The sequence below is a fragment of the Elephas maximus genome, chromosome 10 (genome assembly GCF_024166365.1).
Source record: "Elephas maximus indicus isolate mEleMax1 chromosome 10, mEleMax1 primary haplotype, whole genome shotgun sequence".
Taxonomy (NCBI): Eukaryota; Metazoa; Chordata; class Mammalia; order Proboscidea; family Elephantidae; genus Elephas; species Elephas maximus.
In genome coordinates this window covers 48,271,286-48,283,832 of record NC_064828.1, presented here as the reverse complement: position 1 = coordinate 48,283,832, position 12,547 = coordinate 48,271,286, and the positions used below count along the sequence as shown (strand labels likewise).

General features: G+C 38.3%; 1 long non-coding RNA gene across 1 annotated transcript; it reads left to right on the top strand.

Moving 5' to 3' along the window:
- The first annotated feature begins 581 nt into the window (after nucleotides 1-581).
- On the top strand, nucleotides 582-9,391 carry LOC126084406 (uncharacterized). Its single transcript, XR_007519027.1, has 3 exons — nucleotides 582-924; nucleotides 3,203-6,063; nucleotides 6,175-9,391. It is a non-coding gene; the product is annotated as an uncharacterized LOC126084406 (long non-coding RNA).
- Nucleotides 9,392-12,547: the final 3,156 nt, after the last annotated feature.

Genomic DNA, 12,547 nt, shown 5'->3' with positions numbered 1-12,547 from the left:
TGGAATAGACTTGATAAAAAGGGGGTTTGTTTTTTTTGTACCTGTGGATGTAATCCTGTTTGGAAAGAGGGTTTTTCTTTCCTCGTGTTAATGAGGTCATACCACTGTAGGGCAGATCCTAAACCAAATCATTTCTGAGCTATAAAAAGACCAGAATACACACAGAGACCCACGTGGGGAGTAGGTGGTGGGCAACAGATGCCTAGAACACTAAGGACTGCCAGCAGACACCAGAGATTAGCAGAGAGGCTCCCAAAAGTAATGGACAGAGCTGAGACCCTGATATTGAAACAGGCTGCTCAGCCACATTGAAAACCCCAATCAACACCCCTCCCCCCTCTCTTTGTCTTGCTAACCACAAGCTTGTTTTGAGCAGGTCGCAGCAGGTAGTGGCTCCTCCACTGACTAGCCCTAGTTACACCTTGAAGCATGCAGATTGAAATCACATCCTTCAATTGACCCCCCCACCCCCAAACACAGGCATGGGAGGGCAGAAAATTCTGGGCACCAAGCCCAACCCCCTGAGGCCATTGGAAACAAAAAGCTCCCCAGCCCCCTTAGTCAGCGAGCACGTGGCCTTAAGGTCACTAGACCCCACGTGCTCCTTGTATGGGCAGACAATAAACTTGCCATTTTCTGTTTCCGTTGCAATCGGTGTCCGTCTTATTTCAATGGACTAATGAGACTGGACAAGAACCCTAGCGGCGTTCGGTTACAAATTCTGGCGACTCCGCCCAGACGGCTGACTGTGAAACCCCGGCGGTGAGTATCCGGACCCCTGATGCCCCTTAAGGTGCTCCCCGATCTCATTTGATTGATAAGGAGTCTTCGGTGGCTACCGTGATTCCCGCTCGGGACAAAGTCCGCCGCGTCCCCACCTCAGCTCGGGAACAGAAACTGGACAGGAGAGGCCTCTAACTTCAGGTAAGCCCGATGGACCAGGTTGTTCCACCGGTCTCGGGAATTAGGCAAGAAGAGGGTGGCCAAGCGCAGTCCTAAGACCAGACCCCATAAAAACGAGGGAAATAGGGGTTGTGGCCCACTGGGACCCACTCTCGCCTAATTAAGGGGCCCTCGCCCCATTGGCGGTTTGGGGGGTTCAAGTCCCTCTGCGGTTTTTTGGAACATTCTTCTCCTCTTTCTCATCTTAGCATCCACTCTGCTCTTTTTGCTCTCTGTATTTTATTTCCTTTTTCTTTTCCATGTAGAAAAGGGTGGGTTTTTTTTTTTTTTCACCCCTGAGAAGACTGTAATCCCAAGAATTACCAACCCTAGCTGTGGGTTGTAGTTGTAGGTCTCGGTTTGAGAATAGCCCAATAAGCTTGAGAGTCCCTCCGTGGCCTTAAACTTTTGTTTTGGGTTTTTTTTTTTTTTTTCCTCTTAAAAAAAAAAAAAAAAGGGAGAGATACAGGGCAAAAACAGATTTTCAGTCTAGACTGGGATCTGAATCACAATACAGAGAACACCCGGCGCACAGTATTAAGATTTTAAAAAGAGGTTCTCAGAGCTGAGAAGGCTCTTCGCTGCAGTGCATGAGGCAAATAAATTCCTATTACGCTAAAAGCTTCAAAACGGAACCTCTTGGCTAATAGAACTGACCTGCCACGTTTACTCTGAGATAAAGAGAAAGAAATTGTTTTGCCTTTCAAAATGCCTAGGTGCACTTAAACATATGTAAATGAATCAGAACAACCTAATATTGTCTTCTAAAAGGATTTAAAAGGTAGGTGCCCTCGAGTCGATTAGGGCGGGACAAAATCAGGCCTCCTCAGCCCCCCAAGGTCAAATACAAATCATAATGACACACCCAAAATGGCCTAGAAAAATGTTTCCAACCCTAGCCAGAGACTTAAAGGTTATATCCATATCAATGAATTGGTCAATTAAACAGAGACTTTGTGATTTGCAAAGCCAGTTGATGAAATCTTTAAGGGCTAAAATTAGATTGGAAAAAAAAATATATGGGAAATAGTAAAATTTAAATGAAAACTTGGAATATTTAAAGCAACTTTATTTCAATTTGTTATATTTTATGGTATACAGGCTTAAAATAATTTCTAAGACCTTTTAGGTAACTTACTGATGTTGAATTGAGTTAATAGATATTTGTCATAATTTAAGCTTATTTATACTTTTGCTTTTTATACCACAAGAGAAAGAATATGTGTGTGTGTATATTTGGGTCAGCTCATACCTGAGTTCATTTTTGCCATTTAAAGGGGTGTACTGTAAGAGATATATAACAAAGACAACTTTTAAGAAGTTTATTAAAAAGAAATTTATTTGATATGGTCAAAAGTTTTATCTGTCTGACTGAAGTTTAATGGTTTAATTTATGAGATTTTTAAGAGTTTTATAGCACATAAAACAAAGAATTAGGTTTCTCGCTGTTAAAATAACAAAATTTTCTTTCATTTCTGAGTTAAAGAGTTAATTTATTAATGTAACCTGCCACTAAAACAAACGTTCGGTCTCATTAGAAGAAGATACCTGAGTCAGAAACCAAGCCACATGGCTTTAAGAAGAAAAAAAGCAAAAGTTTTTATTTTGAGATCTTTGGTGAAATAACTTAAGTATTGTTTTACAGTAACTTATGATAAACTCTTGACAAGTTTGAAACTTCATGGAAAACCACAAAATTTTTATAAAAGTGCTGAAAAGGTTTATTTAACATGTTATAAAATACATGGAACCTGTTAAAAATCAAGAGAAGTGCTGATTCTTTTCTCTCTGGGTGAAAATTTATATGTTAGTATTTCCTTTTATGTTTTTGCCTAATATTAGACAACAAATGCATAATATTATGTCATAATTTTATTATTTATTTATTGCTAACTTGGTTCAAACTTTTTTTTTTTTAATCTAACGTCATGAAAGCCAGTAGTTTTACTGGAGGATTCAAATCATTTACCTATGAAGTTATTTTTTTTATTACTATTCAGATATTTAGAGAGACTTGATAATCTTGGTATATTCTTAGTATATACTAACTATATGGTTTTATGTCTCGTGATTATTATGTGTTATGTTTGAAGTTCTTTAAAAATATGGTTATTAGTGGGTATATTTAAAATTTAAAAATTTTTAACTGATTTTACTTGGCCTTTACATTATGCTTGTAAATAATTTCTATCAGGTCTTTGACTATTAAAAGTTATGTTTATAAATTAATCATGGCCATAATAAGTTTTGTCACCTACAGATAAATTTTTACTTTGCCGACTTTCTAAAAACATTTGACCAGAATATCTCAAAAAAGATATGGACTGTATTGAACTTGCGAAAAAAGACTGTGACTAGACTCAATCAAGATTTCCAGAACTCTATACAGAAGCTGCTGGTTTCGCAAACTGCAGTCGATCCAGAATCACCTGCAACAGAAGTTAACCACATAAGACTGAGTAAACGAAACGATACTATGGGTTTTATGTAAAAATATTTCTGATATTTTAAAGTCTTTCTGGAAATAATGCTTTAAGGTCCTACATTCTAAATATAAGAAATCGTTTTCATCTTTTCTCCTAAATTATCTACCTAATGGGTTTAATTCTTTTAACTCTTGAATTAGAAGTTTCTTTTGGTAAACTTAGCAAAGTTATAAATATAACCAGAAAAGTGTCTAAAATTTGAGCTGTATTACAAATTAGAATAACATCAGATTTTCTATTAGTTCTCTCAAAGAATGGTTTGTTCCTTCGTAGATAAATGTCGCTGTGTTTATATTAATACACAATCCTAGGTTTGAGAGAATGTAGTTGTTACTGAGACACATGAAAAACAGTTATGATGCTACTTATGTGTAAACAAACACCTCATGAGATTTGTTTCCCTGGTTCAGAGACCTTAGAGTCATGGTTTCATTGATTATTTCAGACAACTGGCCTAGTGTTAGTGTTCCTCTTCTACCTCCTGATTTACTGTATGGTGCCTTAGATCTTAAAAACCAGGTAGCGGACAATTACCATTTATTAAACATTTTTAAATAAAGATTCTAGTACAAGATCCTGATCCAAAGAGGGAACCATGAAAGACTGTATATAATTTTCCTAAAATCCAGATTTCTGACTTTCATAGAGGTTGGGACAACCTATATAGGCCATCACCTTTGGGTGTCCTTTTAAACCTTGAGCTTTGAGGAAAAAACTGATTCCTAAAGCCACTAGTAGTCAAACAATTGTCCAGATAAACTAACAAGACCATTTTGCTCCAGACGTTATGCTTTTTTTGAAGAATTCAGTCTGTTTTGAGAAAATGACTCCAAAAATCAGTAAATAGAATTATATTTAAGGTAAATCAGTAATTGGTTTAATCACTTTTCAAGACAATGTTGTATGAAATACCTGTCTAATGCTTGTAATCAAACTCTTACCCTCTTGCTATATAGAAAATTATGTAACTTAAATCAGGTTCTCAGAGATCAACCTCATGACTCAGACTCCATTTTGTCTTAAATTCCACTTATGTAAACCAGTGAGACACAGCTTGCCCTCAGGGAAAACACTTAATATGTTTTAGACAGATTAACTAGAGAGCTCCAACAGGAGAAGTCCATCCTGTATTATCTTGCTAATCACGTATTCTTTAATAGAAACTTGTTTGTCATATAAATTTTTCTATGCCTTCTGTTTTCTCTGGACAAACTTTGTGTGCTTTATAAATGATATGTTTTTGTGTGGTAGATCCAACTAAACAAATTTAGACGATCCCTTTCCAACTAGTAGTGAATTTACAATCTCTTGTTTAGATTCCTAGCTAATCTGGGCAATGAATACACTTTGAGAACTTTAAGATTATTTTTAGATATTCCTAGTAAATTCTAGAAAGGTAATGTTAATTTGTTATCCTTTGTAAAATGAGAGTCAGAAGAAAGCCCAATGGCCCAACACTCAAGGTATGGTTGGTAAATTTAATTCCTATTTATGGTATACTTGAATTGGAGAAATCTTTTTAAGAAATTTATCAATCACTATGTGGCAAATAGCAGACGTAGTGATGTTGCTAGTGACACAGATTCACCACAGTGATCTCTACCTCATTAAGCCAAGGTGATTTGAGATAACAAAATAGCCTTAGATTTTTATTTACTGGTCCAAGAAAGTGTAATATGTACTATAGCAAATACCTCTTGTTACATTTAGATAAATAACGCAGGAGAAATAGAACAGGATATACATAACATAGGATAGCAAGCTACTTGGTCACACACTATAGCACCCTTAAAAACATCAGATTTATTTGTACTACTACAAGTAATATTCTTAGTCTACATCCTGGTAGTATTAGGCATAATAAAAATTTATCCTATTGTCTTACACGCCTAAAAGACAAAAAGAAGGCCTCAGGCTAAAATGTTGATGTACATTGAGTCTGCTCACTTCAACAATACAATTGATGAGAACTTCGCTCTTCAGATCCAGGTGAAAAAAACCAGATGGTATCCAGTGGAAAACCAGCATCGTGAGTTTAAAGAACCTGCCATGGTCGCCATCTAGGAGCTTGACTACGTCCAGGTATTGATAATCGATGTGGTATCTCCAATCTCCGACCAAAAAGAAGAAATGATTTAAGAAATAATATTTGAGTCATTATTACCTGTCTTTGAGCATAGAGAATGTGACCCAGCTAGAGCTGGACTCACAAGGACACATCAACTGGGCCCTGAGGTATAAAGACAATAGATAGAATCATCTTAGAAAAGGTCTTGTAGGGAAACTTTCATATAAGCCAGAACACAAAAGACTTTCCACTCGTACCTTTTCTGTTAACACCTAGTAAATGGAAATTTGTTGGACCAATGAAGACCCTCCTGACTGTCGTTACTGAAACCTGTGCCAATGATCATTTAAAAAGACAATTCAGAACATAAGATCACAGGTTCTAGCCAATTTGTGAAAAGGTGAAGCTTTCAATGGCCTTACTCATTTTATACCCTGTAATATTCTTAAGACTTGAAAAGACATGACTCTAACAACATGCTTGTCTACTTCCCACTTTTGCCTTTTTTAAAAAATGTGAGCCAGTGAAAAGACTTAAGTGGCTATTCAAGAGATGAAACAAAGACAGGTAAATAAGTATCATAAAAATAAGTACTATAAAAGTATTAAGAATTGTTTTTGCTCTAGCCATTTTACTAATCTCTATTTTAACCTTTGCTTGTGTTGTTCCTCTCTCTAGATAAGCTTATGTGTCTTGGCGTATGCCTTAATGAGTTGATGCCTTCTCCCCTGAAGGGTAGAGTCATTTCAAGTGATTCAAAAGTTCCAGCTCCAAATGATGGTTGCCCAGAAATTTCAACCCATCCCCCTATGAAGAAGGGAGACAACAGCCTAATAAAGGGCCACTATTTTTTATAGATACAAGAGAGATAAAATAGTTTAACTCAGACAACACAAAAGCTCCACTTTTCTAGCCCTTAGACCTCTACGCCCCATCCAGCAAGAAGCAGCTAGAGACATGGCGCCCTATTTCCCAAGATTGAGAAACCTACAACAAAAAGGGGGGATTGAAACAGGCTGCCCAGCCATATTGGAAACTCCAGTCAACACCCCTTACCCCTTCTCTGTCTTGCTAACCACAAGCTTGTTTTGAGCAGGAAGTCTCAGCAGGTGGTGGCTACGTCCACTGACTAGCCCTAGTTACGCCTTGAAGCATACACAGATTGAAATCACATCCTTCAACTGACCCACCCCCAAATATAGGCCTGGGAGGGCTAAAGGCAGAAAATTCTGGGTACCAAACCCAACCCCCTGAGGCCACTGGAAAAAAAAACTGCCTGGCCCCCTTAGTGAGCACGTGGCCTTAAGGTCACTAGACCCCAGGTGCTCCTTGTATGGGCAGACAAAAAAACTTGCCACTTTCTGTTTCCGTTGGCAATCAGTGTCCCTCTTAATTCAATCGGCTAATAAGACAGGACAAGAACCTGAGTGGAGTTCGGTTACAATTTGAACTTTTAGTCTGCAGAACTGGAAGAAATAAATTTATGTTCTTTCATATCACCTGCTTTTGGTGTTTGTTACAGAGCATCAGGTAACCAAGACAGACAGGATATACTGAAAGAAAGTTTAAGATTTCTTTATATATAGGGTCGCCAGGAGTCAGAATCGACTCGATGGCACTGTTTGGTTTTTTTTTTATTATTATTATAAAGGTGGAAAGAAAGGGAAGTGATTTAGAAATGCTAAAAAAAAAGACAAAGCTAGATCGTTTAAAAGGTTTAATTGTTTTCAGGAAAGTCAAGTTTTGATGTTCTGGTTATCTTTTAAAGAGTGGGAAGTATTTAATGAATGTATTATAACAAAAATATGTATATGTAGTGTGTAAATCCCTTTTACGTTGGTTTTCAAATTCAACACAATAGAACCTCTCCTAATTTTAAGGATTCTAGCCTTGAACAAAGAAAGACATTACTATTCTAATAAGACAATTCCCAGAACAAGCTAAAGTGTTACTCTAAGTCTAAATACTGGCTGGGCCTTTGGAAACCTGCCAAACCTCTCTAAGACTTGATCACAGTATGAGCACAACCACAGAGCTAGACAAAGTGGACCCTGTTGTCCTCTTATAACTGAAAGCCACTCAGGTTCTTGTCCTGTCTTATTAGCTGATTGAAATAAGATTGACACTAATTGCAAGGGAAGCAAAGTGGGAAGTTTATTGTCTGTGCATACAAGGAGCGACCGGGGTCTAGCAACCATAAGGCCACGAGCTCACCGTCTAAAGGGGATGGGGAGTTTGTTTCTAGTGGCGTCAGGGGTTGGGTTTGGTACCTGGAACTGTCCACCCTCAACCCTCTCATGCCCATACTTGGAGGTCTGGATGTTAAATCGTCTTCTGTCGGATGTGCGTGTAGTGGGACCCCCTCACTTCTAAAATGGAATCTGGCTGGGAGGTAACGTTCTTTCTGGTGACAGTGGGGTTGGGGTTGTTTGAAGGACGCTATCTCTTGACCTCTTCAATCTGCGCATGCTTCAAGGTGTAGCCTGGGCCAGTTAGATGGATGGAGCCGATACCTGCTGTGACTTCCTGAAAAATGTTCAAAACAAGCTCATGCATGGTTAGCGAGACAAAGGGGAGGGAGGTGTTGATTGGGGTTTTCACTCTCCTAAGTTTCTATTTCAATATAAATAGATAAGATCCTTGTTAAGATGTGGCTCTTCTCCCTCTGCTACACTTTTTAAATTGAATACATTCCTCATAAAAATTTTTGCCTTATTTATGATGGGATAAAACAAAAAACATACTTTCTTCCCTGCTCCTTTCATAAGACAACAGGATTGCAGGCATTTTTAAGTTCACAAAATCCTGTAAAATAAAACTTCTAAAAAACTTTTAATATGTTATCTCAGGAAGTTGTAAAGTGTTTTCATCAAGGTTTAATAAAGAAACTTTGTTTGGAATGAATTATTAAAATTCCATTTTGAAAAATTACAGACTGCTTTTCAAATTTCATGTGCATATGAGTTTTAGATCTCTGGATATTTGCATAGTTCACATATTTAAGTACTAAAGGACCAATATCTCTCCCACAGAAACTCACACAAAAATCCACAGTACAGAGTTAATCAGAATTAAAAACCAGTTGCCCTCAGGTTGATTCTGACTCATGGCGACCCCCTGTGTGTCAGAGTAGAACTGTGTTCCATAGAGTTTTCAATGTCTGATTTTTCAGAAGTAGGTCACCAGGCCTTTGTCTTCCAAACCACCTCAGGGTGGGCTCAAACCTCCAACCTTCTGATTAGCAACCAAACATGTTAACCATTTGCACCGCCCAGGAACTCTTAATCAGAATTAAGCATGTTATTATTGACCATATTCATAGATCCAAAGTGATTCCTTAGCTTTTTTCAGTTGTTTTACTTTATGGTTTGCATAATTTCAAAGTTATATTTTTTATCCGATCTCCTAGAATAAAAATATTTTAATTATACTGTGACCCCAATACCACCCAGCATGTTTTCTCCTTTTTCAAAATGGGCAACTGAGAGCTTAACATAACTAAAAACAAAAAACCAAACCCACTGCCGTGGAGTCGACTCATACATAACTAAGGCCATGATAAACCTCTGCCTGCCTCCTCACATACCTCTGTTAATGACTTTGTTTTGACCAAATGTTAATGACTTTGTTCTTTGTTTTAAACTGATTATTTGCATCTTTTGTTCTAGGGGGACTACCTGTGGCATACAACCCCCACAGGAAAGTTGGAGCCCAGGTATCAGATATGTATGTCTTTAGCCTAATGTCTGGCAGGGGGCTACAAAGACACTTGAAACCCTTGTAAGATTCTATATAAGCTCTAATGTAAAACTGCTCTTTGGGGCTCCATAGAGACAGCCTGTGTTGCTGCCAAGTCCCTGGTGATGTATACATCTCCTCAATAAACTTTCTCACTTTCTGACTTGGAGTATGTTTCATTGGCTTGGCTGCTCCAGGGCACGGACCCTAATCAGGTAATAATACGGATGTGTTCAAGTTATAATCCTAAACATAAAGTTCTGGTTCTCAGAGTACAGTTTCTTGTCCCCAGCAATATGGGGAATGTTGCCCATGATCGCCTTTCATTTTAAGCATGCTTTTTTCAGTTCAATTTTGCGACCTTTTCTTTCCATTCTAGTTATTCAGTGCCTTTCCTAAGTACTGCCAAATAGGAAATTACCAGAAAGACAAGTGGAAGGGGAAAACATTTTTAAAATAACTTCACACACCACCTGCAATTCTAGTAAATGCCTGACTCTCAGAGTGTGCAGGCATTTTTGAGATTTCCCTCAAATCAGTTATGCTGCCCCCCTGTGGGGATCGGTGTTCCCTTTTCATCTCAGTAATCAAATTTTTTTTAATCAAATAGCTTTGACTGGTCCATGTCTGCTTTTGTCCTCTTCTGACCTACATGTTCCTGTGAGGGACATCTTTGTCTCACTTTTCTTTGGTCACTGAGTTCATGTACCTCAATAGGCTAAGTCTTGCAGTCCATTAATGAGAATTCTCAGCTCAGGCCTAGGCCACCCAGAAACCCTGGTTGCATGTTCTCACTGAATGGCTTCACCGGTGGCCCATTCAAATGTGCTAATGTCAGGAAAAAAGGATTGAATGGGGCGCCAATGTACACCATTGCCGAGGCAAAGTGACTGTGCCTTCCAAACAAAGCCTCCCCTGTGGTGATGTTAAGCAGAGTTATCAATGGTACAGAGGCTGAGCAAGGACTAATGCTCCAATCATGCCATCAACAGGTGGCACAGATGCAGCCACTTCAATATGAAATCACAGTGCAAAGTTCACTGGCAATTCAATCCTCTCTCCAGAAAAATGTGCAGACACGTCTCCCTCTTCCTGGTTCTGTGACAGGCGCCTGTGAATTGGCCCACAGAAGACATTTTGGGTGGGAGAGGAAACGGGTATTGTTTCCAATTTTTCCTAGGTTCATATCCCCAGTTAAGAAGGTTTCTTAAACTAGTTAATTTTCTCAGAGACATATGGAAGCAGATAAACCATTTTCTCAGGGTTCCTTCCAAAAGCACTAAAGGGGGATTTTAGTTGAGGAAAGGAATATTTTGAGTATGCAAAAAAGTTGCTAATTCTCTTAGGAGAACATCTTAATTTGCAACTAAACTATTAAGGTACAGGGTTGCTACGAGCCAGAATCAACTTGGTGGCAACGGGTTTGGGTTTTTTGTTTGGTTTTATTAAGGTATGATAACCAAACCAACTCTGCAGCCTCTACGCCCCTAGTAAAGGCACGTGGAAGGAAAAAGAAAAGGATGGAGCAGCCCTTCATTTTTCCTTCAAAATAGATATTTCTGGGAAGAAGCTAAAACCAACAAGTCAGCATTTTCATAATTATTTTCAAACTCACCTTGAGACCCCTGGATTTCTGAATTATTCACAAATATACAGTATTCCCACACATTAACTTGGAAGAATAGCTCAAAATTATAGCCCCACTATGATTCTAACTTGACACCAATATGAACCAGTACTATGTGCCACCCAGGTTCCTAATCCTTAAATCCTCGTGAGTTGGCCACGCCAGTCATGTCCATGACAACCTCAACCTTCTAGGCAGGACCAAGGGCTGCTTGGCCACTCACTACAAGTCAACCTGTAACTAGTTCTTCAGCTCCCTCGAAACCTTTTTCCACCGCTAATCAAAACTAACAGCATACATAAGAGAAGTGTAGGGTATCTCATCATCTCAGCTAATTTTTGAAAACTGACATTTTGTCTGAGAACAGAGTCCAAAGCATGCAATGCAGTACACACAGACATGCACACACACACAAACACACAAAATGGAATTCAGCCTATGTAAAAATCTCTAAAAATCTAGAATGCTAAAACTGGAGAGCTCTCAACTAAAGAGTAGATCCCAAGAACTTGTTCTGACCTAGTTTAAAGAGGGACGATTTTGTGGATGGACCCTTCTGAGGGCCGCATTGTCTACCTGGTCCCTGCACAGTGGCCTTCCTGGTGCCTTATTTCTGGTCACCAAGCCCTCGGCCAGTGCAAAGCAGATATCCTTAGAGGAGCTTCCTTCTGGGACTTCAGTTCCACAGGACTCCCACACAGGTCTGTTACTCATATATGTTAAAGGTTTATGGTAAATAAGATTCAAGGTCAGGGGTTCTCAAGCCCAAGAGGGAAAGTGACAAGTATCCCAGGGCCTCTGACCACACCTAGCAAGGAATCTTTCTTCTTCCTTCTTTTTTTTTTTTTACTTGCAGTTTTCTAAAGGAAAGTTTTCTCCCTCACTGTCCATAATCTTCTGACTCTAAAATGCTTTTCCTACTTTTTTTCTTAGGCCAGATTAATTATAAAGCAAGTATAAAAAGTTTTACAAATTATTGATGATTTTTATGTAATGTTGAATTCTTTTTCCTAATTTTCTGTAATGGATGTGAATTATTTCTATAGCCAGAAAAAGAGTTATTTTTAAAAATAGTAAAATTAGTTCATCCTCGGTCTTCTATTCCTCAAAAGTGAATTTTTACTCTGAATTCCCTAAGGAAGTAAATATTTGCATGACAAATTAGTGAAAGAATCAGTTTGCTAATTTTTAAAAAAAAGACATTCAAACTAATCAAGAAAAAATTTGTTTCTTCTCTTTCCATAATTTCCTTATTGTCATGCTTCAGCCAAAGCTATTTAAAGCATAAACTTAAGTTTTTAAAAATCTATGGCTTCTTGTAGGGACTGATGCTCCTGGAGCTCTCACTCCTCCAACTGAGGTAGCATTTGTGGGTATTTAGGTCTTGGTCCATGAAACTACAACCTTGTGATACCACAGCTTATCCATTTTGCTTCTGGTACATTTCAAAAAAGAGAATGTAATGGTCCCTTTAAAAAATAATAAACGGTGAAAACTCAATTGAATTAGTACCTAGCCATCTGACTTGCATTATTTCTCTCCTTTTTATTCTTTAGGCATATCAGCTTGAGAAATCAGAAACTTAAACGGCATTTTTTTCAAGACGCTCCTGAATTTAACTCCCTCTTTACTGCCTCTAAAAAGCCTCCACAGAATGTCCAGAGAAAATGGGCCAATCCCCAGCTA